Genomic DNA, 13,175 nt, shown 5'->3' on the forward strand with positions numbered 1-13,175 from the left:
GTGTTACTGTAACATTCCGTGAGACACAATTAGGAGTTTAAAGGTGACTGTGGGGTGTTATTTCTTGTCTACAGAGCTCTAATAATGTTAAAAACTGCATTTAGAAGGTCGTAAGCAGGTTTTCTATGCTCCAACTATGACAATATCCCATTTATAAATAAGGAATCCTACTTCGTGGAAATTCACTTATCACGGTTGGGTGTGGAGCCAATCAACTGTGATAAACAAGGGATTACTCTATAGTGCATGATATCATGCTTCATATCATGCAGTACAACAAGGGTGGGCAAACTACGGCCCGCGTGCCACATCAGGGCCGCCAAGCGTCTTAATCCGACCCACCGGGCATTTCCAAATTCATCTTTTTAAACCTTTAACATGGAAACAGTAGCTGTAGCTAATGTGGCACGCTTGAGTAGCCAGAATATTCAGATGCGATCTGTAGTTTATACAAAGAAGCCCTCCAAACAACGCAACAAGTCAACACACACGACGCACAAAGTAACCTACCTACCGCAATACCCATGCCAAAAAACCACCCATATATTCCTGCCGCAAGGCGTGCTGGGTGGCTTGTGGTACTCTTTCTCCCAACATTTTGCCGTGTTTGTCGCATTTTTGCTGGCAAGATATGTTGAGGAGGTCGTCAAAGAAGTAAACAAAGAGGAGTTGACATACTCTTGATATGTTTTATTGTTCATAGTTCATGTTGTTGTTGTGGACTACCCAGCATGCCTTGCGGGCATTTAGGTTACGCATTATGTTTAGCGCTTCGTTTTTGGTTTATGTGATGCGTTAACTGTGGATGTATTGTGTTTTGGTTTCCTTGAGCAAGTTGGCGTTCTGTTTGATGCCCCCTATGTAGAGACGGCCCCTCCGCCAAATTTTTTAACCCAACATGGCCCGCGAGTGAAAAAGTTTGCCCACCCCTTCAATATAATATACTACAAAATATATGGATCTGACAGTTTGGTAACACTTTTTTTCCGACTGTATTGTGGTGAGGCTTCTTGCACACATGATCAACACTTGTGTATTTGCCACAAATCAGCAAGTTTTTCCTCACTTCTGAAGTCTCACTTTGAGCTTTTGCACTGAAAGTCACACTTGCCAGTCACTATTGTTTGTTTGCTTTGCTTTCACCTTCTTCCGTCAGTTCACTTCCCGATTGGTTATTGTTTTTCATTCCCTGTGACATTTACGTCGTCCAAGGCTGGGGTGTCCTTTGCATGTTTCATACCTACGACCTACTAAAACGGGAAATAAAATCTCATCAGGCATGCCACACCACAGTATAACTTTAAGAGCAGACCGATAATTGGGCATTTTCTGAATTTAGTTGGAAGGTGGGAATTGGGCTCAAAATCAAATGGATTATCTTTGTGTGTGTGTGTTTGTGTGTGTGTGTGGACCCATTTTAGCGCAATGCCGATTGATTTCAAGGAGATCCGAGCCTATGATTTAAAATCAGAACAAACTGGAAGTTGACCAGCATCATAAAACAGATTGCGTTCAACTTTCCAGGTTCCTTTTCGCTCCACTGTAGTCCATGCCCCAAAACTGTTGCCTCTGATGATGTTATTGCCAGTTGATTCAAATCTCTTTTAATCATTACAAGATAACACAGAACAAACGCGCTATTAATACCACTTCAGTGATTGACTGGAACGCTCACCACCTGAAAACATTTGCTGACCTTATCAAAACAGAATGATTCTCACTTTAACTGGTGGATGATCTCCACTCAACAACGGTAAAATCTGGTACAGCAGGAGAGTATAACGTAAAAAATTGCATCCTGTTCATGAGTCGGGACGGGTAACAGCATCTCAAGACCAAAAAATAAAATTCCAATATCAAATATGTCTCATGAGGGTCTTTTAAAGCAACAAAAACATCGGGTCGCGGGGGCCAAACAGGGGCTTAGCAGCTGTGATCCATTCCTGCGGCAGCTAAGGAGATGTCACTCACCGGCTCATGGATGCATTCAAGTGTACTATTTGCTTTTCAATTAGGCCATATCCAAATGGAAGATAGGGAGGTTTTAAAAGTTTTCACATGCTAGTTAAAGGAGTACAGGATTTTCTGCCTCACCTTCCAATTTAGTCAGGGTCCATTTGAACAATTAGCTGCTCAAACAAGCTCCTCTGGCAGAGTAAACATAACCATAATAAATCGGATTGGCTAATGTCGCAAACATCCAGCTGAATTAAGGTGATATAGGGTCACATGTGACGTTAAAAAAAAAGCTACACACACACACACACACACACACAGTGTAACCTTCGTTAGCATCCGCCCTGGTTAGCGTATTTATCAGCTAATTTAAAACATTTGCTCTGTTTGCGTGCATTCTCCAAGCGCGTGTCTTGTATTTTTAATACACTGCATGAGTCCAAACTGTGTTTTTAACATCACAAAATATCCTCCCTTGTTAGCATCCTATTAGCTAGCTAAACAAAATGGCAAGCAGAAACGGAAGTAAGCTACATTATGTCGCCCATCTATGGTGTGTCATCAACACAAAACACATTTTTATAGTTTTCCGATTACAGTCTTACATGTGTAAAATAAGTCTAAATGCAAATAAATGAATGAAAGGGATGCTTTGACTTCGTTGAAGACGTGACTGTTCCCAAAGACACGATGTGGCAGCGAGATCAACCACCAGCACCTTCCTGTTTTCAGCCACGTCAAGAATCACGTCTTCGCTGAAGGCAAAAGTAACCTTAAAATGTTCATTTTTCCCCTTCATTCATCATTTACATATATTTAAATGAATTTAAAATTGTTTTCTGCATGTAAAACTATAAAATCGTGTTTTGCGTCAACATTTTTGGCTTTTTGGAACGACGAATTGGATTTACATTATTTCTAAACGGGAAAAATGGATTCGGTTAACCTCTGTTTCGGTTAGAGTCGCACCTTCCGGAAGGAATTAATGAGGTTAACCGAGGTTCCACGGTGTACAGTGTGCATGTGAGCATAAAATAGAAACAAAGAATATAAATGTCGAGAAACACGTATCCGTCCAGGGTCACAGGTGAGCTGACTTTGGGCAAGCGGCGAGGTACACTCTGGACTGATCACCGTTTTTTTTTCTCCTCAGTTTCATCTTTTTCCAGTTAGGGACCCCCACAGTGAGTCACATGACTGGTTTTTGGCGTATTTTTGATGCCCTTCCTGACGCAACCATGGCCGGTAATCGAATCCATGCCCTCTGCCATGAACGGCAGGAGCGTGCAACCCTGCCTATTCGTTTCAGTGTGGTCGCACACGCACAAGTAGAGGCATGTGTAAATAATAACAACAGTGTATCTTTTGATAATGTTAACTGGTAGCCGTTATCAACCACTCATGGGGATAAACAATCTAAATGATTCAGTTATAAGGCTTATCGATCTGCTGATAGTGTTTTATGACATGCCTGTGCTGTTACTCCCATAGCAAGCCATTGATTTTTACTGCTTGTGTACACAGCAGGCCCCCTTGTAAAACGGCATTAGTTCACAACAATGTGTTGGACAGATTGTATGTGTGTGTACGTGGGTGTTCACTGATATGGTGTACACCAGATCAATGCGAGATAGCATTTAGGGATGCGACTCTTTTTGTGACATATTGGAGCCTGTAAATTTAACCGTTCAATTTGCTTTACACTCCACTAAACCAAGCGTGATCTTTTAACAGCGTGCTAGAAGGCTTGCCTCCTCCTCATCCGTTGGTCCAGGTATGCGACAGAGCCAATCATTAAACTACAATAAGGTTTGAACCCAACACACCAAACACGTTGCCATGGTAGCGTTTCTCATCCAGGTCCAGGTTTTCTGTTCCACTTAGTACTTGGTCATGGTGTTGGCCACTCCAAAAAAAGCTGCAAAACACCACCTTCCCTACTGGCTTTATTGAGATTCTTGGAGCAGACAACAATCACCACATCATCTACGTCCGTACTGCTCATCATATGCCAATCCCCCGGTACGGTCAACATTTCAGGACATCCTCAGTTTTCAGGGGTCAGATATCAGATGTCCAGGTCTCAGGAAGACATTTTTCAAATTTATGGAATTGCAGCATCATATTAAAGACCACTAGGTGTCAGGAAAAAAATGGTCAGGTCTGTGGAATTGTACCGCGGATTATACCAACAGCCTCAGACAAAACACCAGACAATCCCTGCGACATAACGACATCAGACAAAATTCATGTGGGTGCTGTTGGCACTACTAGTCGTTTTATCTGACGGTCGATGGTATTCCATCAACTTGACAGCTGTTTTGCCTGAAATCCGATGTTCCAGTTCTAGAAACGTGACAAACTTTTCCTGACACTGATGATTTTTAAAAGGTAAACTGCACTTTTTGGGGGAATTTTGCCCATCATTGATCTACTTTGCCCACCAAAGAACTACTTTTCTTGCGTAGTGACATAGTGACACAGCGCCTCGCTCACAATGCCTAACCCTCACCCTAACCCACGACCGCTCACTCCAAAATGCGATAGGACAAGCATATGCTAACTGCGAATAGGCAACCAAATGATCTGTATTAGCCCACATTCAAGGGACTCTAGTATATAGCAGTGATATCGAGCACTATGTGCTCCATGTATCACAATCAATATCATGGTGATCGACTCATTGGACAGTTGTCCGTCTGGTCCAGCTGGCCTGGGGTGTCTTTTCCAGGTTATTTTGGGTAGGTGGAAAAAAAGTTTCTATCACTGCAGGGTTTGTTAGCGCTAACAGTTCTTCATTCGTTGTGATGCAGTTTCTTGGAGGAATGTCCTCCTCTCTGTCTTTTTAAAACCTGGAGCTCATCCTCCGTATATTCAGGCTAAAAAAAATTAATTTTGTTGATCCTGATTTGTCCAAAAGTAGTCGTCGTCATGGGCTCTCACAGAGTCTGCCAAGGGCTCTGTGAAATCAATGTACCTGGGAAAGAAGTACCGGTAATGCTAAAAATGACCAAAATAAGTCCAAATACTTTATTTATTACAGGTCATCATCAATGTACCTGTTACAGCATGGTCATAGCATGTGCTGGATAGAAAACAATAAAACAGATGCTTTTTAGAGGGCTTTAGTGTTGAAATAAGTGTGTCCCATTACATGCATTGTTAGCGCCCTCATGCTAGCTGTTTTTCTCTCTTCAGAGCACACGGAAAATGGAAAAACGTGCGTTCATGTTTCACAGAAGTGCATGATGAAATCCTGAAATTCCTTAAATTTGTCTACCTTTTTTTTTTTTTTTTACAATGTGATAATTAAGTCAGTTTTAAGCGTTTTGAGAGTGTGCTGACTGACTTCGGAATTGGAATCAATCTCAGGTCTGGTCGGGCATCAGTCGCCTACGATACAGGAGGAAACATGAAAATGGCATTGCTCCGAACGGTTTTAAGACGACTCGATGGGATTTCTAGTTTGTCAGATATATGGCACCCGGTCACCCAGCTGAAGCATAGTTAAGCTGGGTTTTCCCAATATCCGAACCCTTTTCCCCCTCACTTCGCCTGCACAAAGTAACTAAACGACACATGTAAAATCTTGCAGTGTACGCCTGAACCCACCTGGACATCTGCTCGTTCTTTGAGACGATGACCTCTAATTGTTTTTGGACTTTGGCCTGGCTCTATAGCAAGCAACGTGTATCCTGCCAATGAACAAAATGAGGTTATCCTGTTTTCCTTCTTTTGTTCGGAGGGTTTGATTGTTTCTCAATCCCCAATAAGACAGTCGTCTTGACCTGTGAAAAACAATGACTGGGTCCACTTGATGATCATCCAGGAGTGACACGATAAGCCCATTAAAAATGGCTACATCTGAACAACACTGGGGGAAAAAAAGCAAATTAACGACCAAACAAAATAGGCTATTTATCGCTGTAACTGATGTCTGAATATCCTGCATTATCACATTAACTATCCTAAAGGAACGGTCAACTCTAAGCGTGTAAAGAAACCTAAACATTGTGCGTACTGATGTGTTTGTGTGCATCTTAGAAGAGCGGTCTGGGTTCTAGTCCTTGCAGAACTTGTTCATACAATGCACACTTTTCCACAATGGCCTTAGCTTGTTAATGTGGAGTTTCAGGAAACTATTGCTCCACTGATGTTTCCAGCCATAATGCAACAGGCCAGAACAATGGAGTGTTAATTTGTTTGGTTTCCGGAAAAAGACTGTAAAAACAGTGATGGCCATCGAGACAGGAAAGGCCATTAATAGATGAAGGAATGTTGGCTGAGGGTAAAGGAGGATGTGGGACAGAGAAAAATGTATGAAGTTGGGAACAGATGAGATAACATGTCGGGCATACACAAACAAATGGCAAAAAAAAGTCTTTTTCAAGACTGATTTTGAACTGGGGCTGATTTCAAGTCCAGTCGTGCAAAGGATTGCAAAGGAAATTTACCAAACCTTTTCCATCACTGTGACTGCTGCATGAACAGCAGACTAAAAGGGGTTGTTGCATGTCCAAATAATGATAACATAAAATAAATACAAAGTAAAACAATAGTAAATAAAGTTTACATATCAAGGAGAAAAAGGAGAATACCACTATACATATACTATACTCCACTATTACACCAGATTATATTATTATATTATAACATTACGGTAATCAATTTTAACATTTTCTTAAAAAAATCTTGATGAATTTGCACATTTTCTGATCAAATACAGGGGCAGAAACCTAAGAAGAGGCTGCTGCTAGCTGCTTAGTGCACAAACCCTGCCTGCTGTCTAAGTGCACTGCCTTCCAGTTTCTGTTTGTCAGCAGTAATATACTGTAATCTTGCAGAAACGCTGTTTTGCGGCTTTTTTAAGGGCAATTTTGCCTTTTTTTTAACAGCGTCTGAACTTACATTGTGTTCTGCGTCCTTGTGGTGTATTATAGCGCTCTATCTGTGCTCTGTTTTGTGTCTGTTGTTGTATTTACAAGTACTACTGCTACCAGTAGAGGGTGGTGTATACTCGTGTGCCGCTGGAGTAAAAATTTCGTCCCTCCACCTCATCAGCTGGCTAAATATAGAGCCAAAACAGTCCTGATTGGCTATGGTACAAACCGCGCATTGTGTTCTGTGTTCTGATTGGCTTTACACCACTGTCGATCAATCTCCTTTGCGCAGCACCGCTGTGTTTCCTGTCTGCTAGCGAACATGGTTGTATGATCACTAGGGCGCCATTATGGAATACTGTAAATGAATCTTCGGTTCATGGAGGACTACGAGGAGGAGTAAAATACTACAACAGGAACAATACGAGAAAATGTTAGTGCCTGTCTGAGAAAAGTGTATAAAGTGTACTCTCCTCATCCTGAAGTAGATATTGATGCCTCATTTTGGTGCTATATTAATTGTTACTATAAATTAATCTGCCGCAATGGTGGCTCAGTAATGTAAGGTGGACCCCAAAGAAGATACAGTAAACAGTACAGTGTTCCCGTACTCTATCACGGTTCACCTTTCTCGGATTCACTGTTTCGCGTTTTTTTTTAGTGCTTCTTTTTTCATTATTACAGCGTATTAACGCTGTCACAGGCCGAGCCTGGCCCTTTAAGAAGAATTTGTGGTAAGATAAGTGTCTATCTCTTCCCTCTCTAATCTGACTGCACCGCCCATTGTTTTCTGCGTCCTGATTGGCTGTAGACCATTGTCAATCAATCTCCTTCGTGCCGCCCTGCTGTCTCCTGTGTCATCGCCAGCTTGCTGGCTTGCTAGCTTGCTAGCTTGTAAATGAATCTTCGGTTCGAAGGACTGCAGCAATATGTTTTGGTCACAGGAGTGGAATACACGTGAGTGACTTAATAATTTCTTGTGTCCTACCTGTAGGTTGATCTGTAAAATCCAAATGAACGTTTAAACTTCTTTGAGAGTGTTTAAACAAGAGAGGAATGTGAGAAAATGTTAATGCCTGTCTGAGAAAAGTGTATAAAGTGTATGGTGAGGGGTTCTACAGCGTTAAAACATATATAATCATTATTAAAAAAAATGAAGTTGGTTACTTTGGAGATTTCACTTATTGCGGGCTATTTTGGGAACCTATCCTCCGCCATAAATGAGGGAACATTGTAATGCCAATAGTACAAAAAGGTTTATTGACCAAAGGCGCTCTGATAGCAAAGGGAAAAATGGTAAGAACAAAAAACTACTACAATCAAGCAAAAACTAACAGCACAAACTATCAATCAAAAACAGGCAAAGCCACGCATACAAGAATCATTCACACTCACATTGTTATCATACTTATGGGCAATGTTGAGTGTTCTTGAAAAAGTAACCAGAGGAAACCCACGCACGCACGGGGAGAACATGCAAATGCCACACAGAGATGCCCAACTGAGATTCGAACCCAGATCTTCCACAACTCCTGACATGCTAACCGCTAGGCCACAATGCTGCCTCATTACATCATAGTTACTATGAATTACTTTACAAATTAGGCTAAAATGAGAAAACCGTCATGATGCTGTTACGCTTGGTGTTAGCTTTTCACCTGCACAGACGCCGCTGAGCATCTAGCTAAAATGCTCAGGGCGAAACACTCAAAAGTTAGGTTGTACTTGACGTCAAAAGATGCAGACTCACTCACCAGCCACAAATGCTTGAAGGTGACATTGTACAAAAGTAACTTCATTCATTCATTCATATTCTATGCCGCTCGGGTCAAGTACCTCTATTTTGCTCATTTAATACACGATTCCTGCATGTAGGATTAGCAAGGAAACACTGTTGTAACGCTAGTCTAACTTCACCACCATTGTGTATTTGTTTGCATGTGTTTGCATTGTCCTATTTTCAATATGGATGCCCTGATTGTAAATATAAAAGCAAATAAAATATGGCTAATTTCCATATTATAACAAAATCATACGGTGTATTTCTAGTGCTTAGTGTGGGGTGAAAACGAATACACAGCGTGCAGCTGCACTGCGGTGTGAGGCATATACATTTCTTCCCTGGACTATCAAAAAATGTAAACGGCTACTGTGTTGACTTTTAAAACAGATTTTCACAGCCTAAGTTATTATGTATTTTGTAGTAAGGTTGTACTTGCCAAGTTCCGTGGGTTGATCACAGCTTTTGTCTTGACTCAACGTTGACGCAATGGGGACCAAAGGTGCTATTTCCCGGTATGAAATCTGCTCTAACTACTTTAATATTTGGGGTTGAGAAATGAATGAGGTATCAAATTAAAGGTCAAGTCATGCTTGATTTAGCATATTTGTAACATTCCCACGTAAAGTATTGTAACATATTGAGATTTTTGTTCTGTATTGCTGCTGCTTTTGCTGTGATAATTATGACAAATTGTTGTGATTTGGATTTCATATTGGTGAGTTTATCATTCATCACTGTATTCATTCTATATATTCGTTATCATTTTATTGATATCATTGAAGTACAGTAGTCTCTTGCCTTGAATTTTGCGGCTTCACTGGAACACTATCTTTTCAAAAACATATTTATTGATCAATCATGCTGTTTTGTGGTTAAATACGGCCTATTAATAAAAAAAAAAGTCTGTCGTGCGACGGCAAGGTGGTAATGCTGGAGTCGACCCCCGGATGCAGAGACCCAATTATGGTAAAAATTGATATTTTTATGAAAGTTGCAGAGCAGCAGCAGGGATCCAGCCCATGTAATGCTCGATACAGCGACAACTCAAGGAGCACGCACCTGAACTAAATAGAAGGGGAACTAAAATAGCAGCTGGCGTGAGAGATTAAGGAAAAGTAAAGCAGCCAGACACAGAACAGCATTATTTATTTATGTCTTAAATGACTTATTTTCTCTAATTATGTCTACTACTGTATATTAGGTAATATGAGCGTAAAAGCAACTGTTGGGGTGTTATTTCATCATCTAGCCGGCTGTAATTGTCATGCATTGGATGTGGGGACAAGGTGTGGTGGACCCAGGTGCAGGGAGGCAATGATGGCAACAGTGGCAATGGAGGGGTCACAAAAAGGGTTTAATGAAAACAATACGACACTCAGGATCCAGTTTGTGAAGTCCAAAACATGCAGCAAGCATAGGGACATGGAAGGGAATAGGAACTATCTTGGAGCAGACTCACCACGAGCGTCATATGACAATCCGACAAAGCCGAGATAGAAAACTGTCAACTAAATACGCAAACTAATTACCCAACAAGACACACCTTTGCTTGTCACAAGAGGGAGGAGAGAGCTGATTGGAGGGTCAGGGCAAGACACAGTACTCCGTACATATTCTCAGACTGGGGGAGGAAAGGCAAAAAAAAAAAAAACATGCAAACTCCAGCCAGATCAGGTAATCAATTAATTTGAAAGCAGAGCGTTTCCACTGTGGGGTGGGAGGAAAAATTAACCAAAACAACAAAAGCTCTTAAAATCAAGAGACTTGCTAAAATATCACCTAACTTCCTCATCTGTTCTTCATGTTTCTCTCCACCGTCTTGACTTTTCACTCTCAGAGATGGAGACCTGAACAAAGTAGGACTGGGCGGAAGTGATAAAAGCACACATCCTGTTGTTTTTGTTGTGCAAGATAACACACTTTCCATAGATAAGAGGTATTTAATATGGTCCACCATAAGGAACTTGTTTTCTGACATGGAAGACCAGACTTATTGTGTCTAAAACAAACATGTCCCCAACATTTCTCAGCAGTTTTGCATTGGCAAAGGTCCAAGTTTTATCTTTATTATGGGTTCACGCCACCAATAAAGAAAAACTATGGGATGGTGGAAGATGAATAACTTCATGACCAAGAGGTATTAGGGCTAAAGATTCTCTTGATTCAAACACTCAGCATTTACATGATTTTAATTCCGTTTTTTCAGAAGACTGTGGTCTATTATTAGTCAAAACATATTAAAATACAAATGATATGTAGTATTCTGGTCACTAGGCGGCAGTAATGACACAAAACACTGAGACATTACCCTCCATGATATTACTGCACCTTAACACTGCATGAAGTCGTGAAGTCAGCCATGGCTTGTCTTACATGTTAGATTAGATTAGTTTTGTGTAGACGTGGTAAGTTTTTGGCTTTTTAAATTTTGAAAAAATTAATTTGCCTCAGTTACGGTCAATGCTCATGGCTCCACCACATGAAAGACACTGGGAAAAACGGCCTGCATGGCAGATGAAAACCAGTGCTGAACAAAAAGAACATTAAGGCTCATCTCAATTTCGCCAGAAAACGTCTTGATGATCCCCGAGATGTTTGGGAAAATACTCTGTGGTTTGACAAGACAAAAGTTGAACTTTTTGGAAGGTGTGTGTCCCATCACATCTGGCGTAAAAGTAACGTACCAGTACCAGTGAGTACGATACCAACAGTAAAATATGGTGGTGGTAGTGTGATGGTCCGGGGCTGTTTTGCTGCTTCCGGACCTGGAAGATGTGCTCTGATAAATCGAACCAACTTGGGTTCTGCAGCAGGACAATAATCCAAAACACACCCGCAAGTCCACCTCTGAATTACTGAAGAAAAACAAAATGAAGACTTTGGAGTGGCCTAGTCAAAGTCTCATGCTGGAAAACCCTTCAATGTGGCTGATTTACAACAATTCTGCAAAGATGAGTGGGTCAAAATTTATACAGTATTTTACTTAGATTTAAAAAAAAAATCCAAATCACAGGGTATTTGTTTTCATACAAAGTCTCACTACATTTTCAGTACGACGCCCACATTAACTTTGAAGTTTCAGCCAGCCACTGCAGATCTGGGTTGAGTTGGGAGGGAAAGTATCTTCAATACAGGTTCAAATGGTCACAAGGCCAGAGGATTTGTCTTTCAGTCGCATGACACATTCCGTCATATGGAAACAAGCCATTTGAGACCACTATTACTGTGTTGTGTGCGTGTGCGTGTGTTTGGGTGCACTTTCACTTCCACACTGGACCAGTTTCACAACATGAACAGATAGAATGAATTAGAAGCACGTATTGACCCACAAACTACACAAAAATGGCCAAAATACACTATTTAATAGTCACATCAACATTTAAAGGGAAACATGTGAGTATTGGTATGGATTTTTTTCCTTGTAAGAGTGTCCAGCCTAGGCTGCAGTTTGATGATCAACTTTGTGGTAGTGTCATCGGACTTGGGGCTGCATGTCTTGGACACTCGGGTGAAGAGAGGGTCAACTGGTGGTGAAACATTCCATGTCAGAAGGAGTTTTAACTTCCACCTCTAGCAACAGTTTGTAGAGGCTGCCAACCAGACGTGTGACCTTAAGATTGTTGTTGACTGTCATAGCGGTGAGGGATGCCTTTAAGCTAGTGGGTCCCACAGGCAGCTGATTCTGTATTATTTTCACTGTGTAACTGTCAGATAACCCAATCCATTACAAAACAGTACCTTTTTCTCTCAAATACTTTGTTTAAATAACTCAAATGGTTTATATTCAGGGTTCACGGCATCCCTCAGCACCAGTGCTTCCTCCGGGTGGCCTATGACCTCCATTTCAAATGGTCATTGTGGTCAAGAACTTCCTTTCCTCTCTGTTTGCCCTTTGGGGTGTGCCTGACACCATTATCATGGACAATGGGCCTCAGTTCGTCTCCACCAGCTTAACCATTATTTAAAGGGACTGTTTGCAACACAACGTGTGCTGCAATGGTGAGATGCTTTATGACGCACACTTCTCTAGCAGATCTCTACAGCTGTGTCGTACGGACAGCACGTTAAGTCCCCACTCGATGTCCTTCCTTTCCCACTCAAGCTCGACAAGCTTGACCAGGAACATTTCACGGCGACTCGGTGACATGCGTTCCTTCCTCACCCAGTGCGAATTGCATTTCGAACTCCAGGCCGCGGCCTTTCGCTCTGTATAAGCCTGGGTGGCGTTCGTTACCTCACACCTGACCGGGAAAGCTGGAACCTGGGCCACGGCGGAGTGGAACCGCTGTTCGGATATCTGCTCCTCCTACCCCACCTTTGCCAAGGCCTTGGAGCAGATTTTCCAACGGACTCCCCCCGAATTAGAGGCAGCACGCACACTCCTGAGGCTGCTCCAAGGACGGCGCAGCATTTCAAACTACGCCACTGAGTTCCGTTCTCTCTTGGCGGAGACCAACTGGAGCCTCTCGGCGCAGCTGGATGTCTTCTTTTTGGGGCTATCGGACCGCATCAGGGACCACATGATCCCTCTGGCAACCCCGGAGACACTCGATGAT

This window comes from Dunckerocampus dactyliophorus, chromosome 2, assembly GCF_027744805.1.
Source record: "Dunckerocampus dactyliophorus isolate RoL2022-P2 chromosome 2, RoL_Ddac_1.1, whole genome shotgun sequence".
In the NCBI taxonomy this organism is placed as follows: Eukaryota; Metazoa; Chordata; class Actinopteri; order Syngnathiformes; family Syngnathidae; genus Dunckerocampus; species Dunckerocampus dactyliophorus.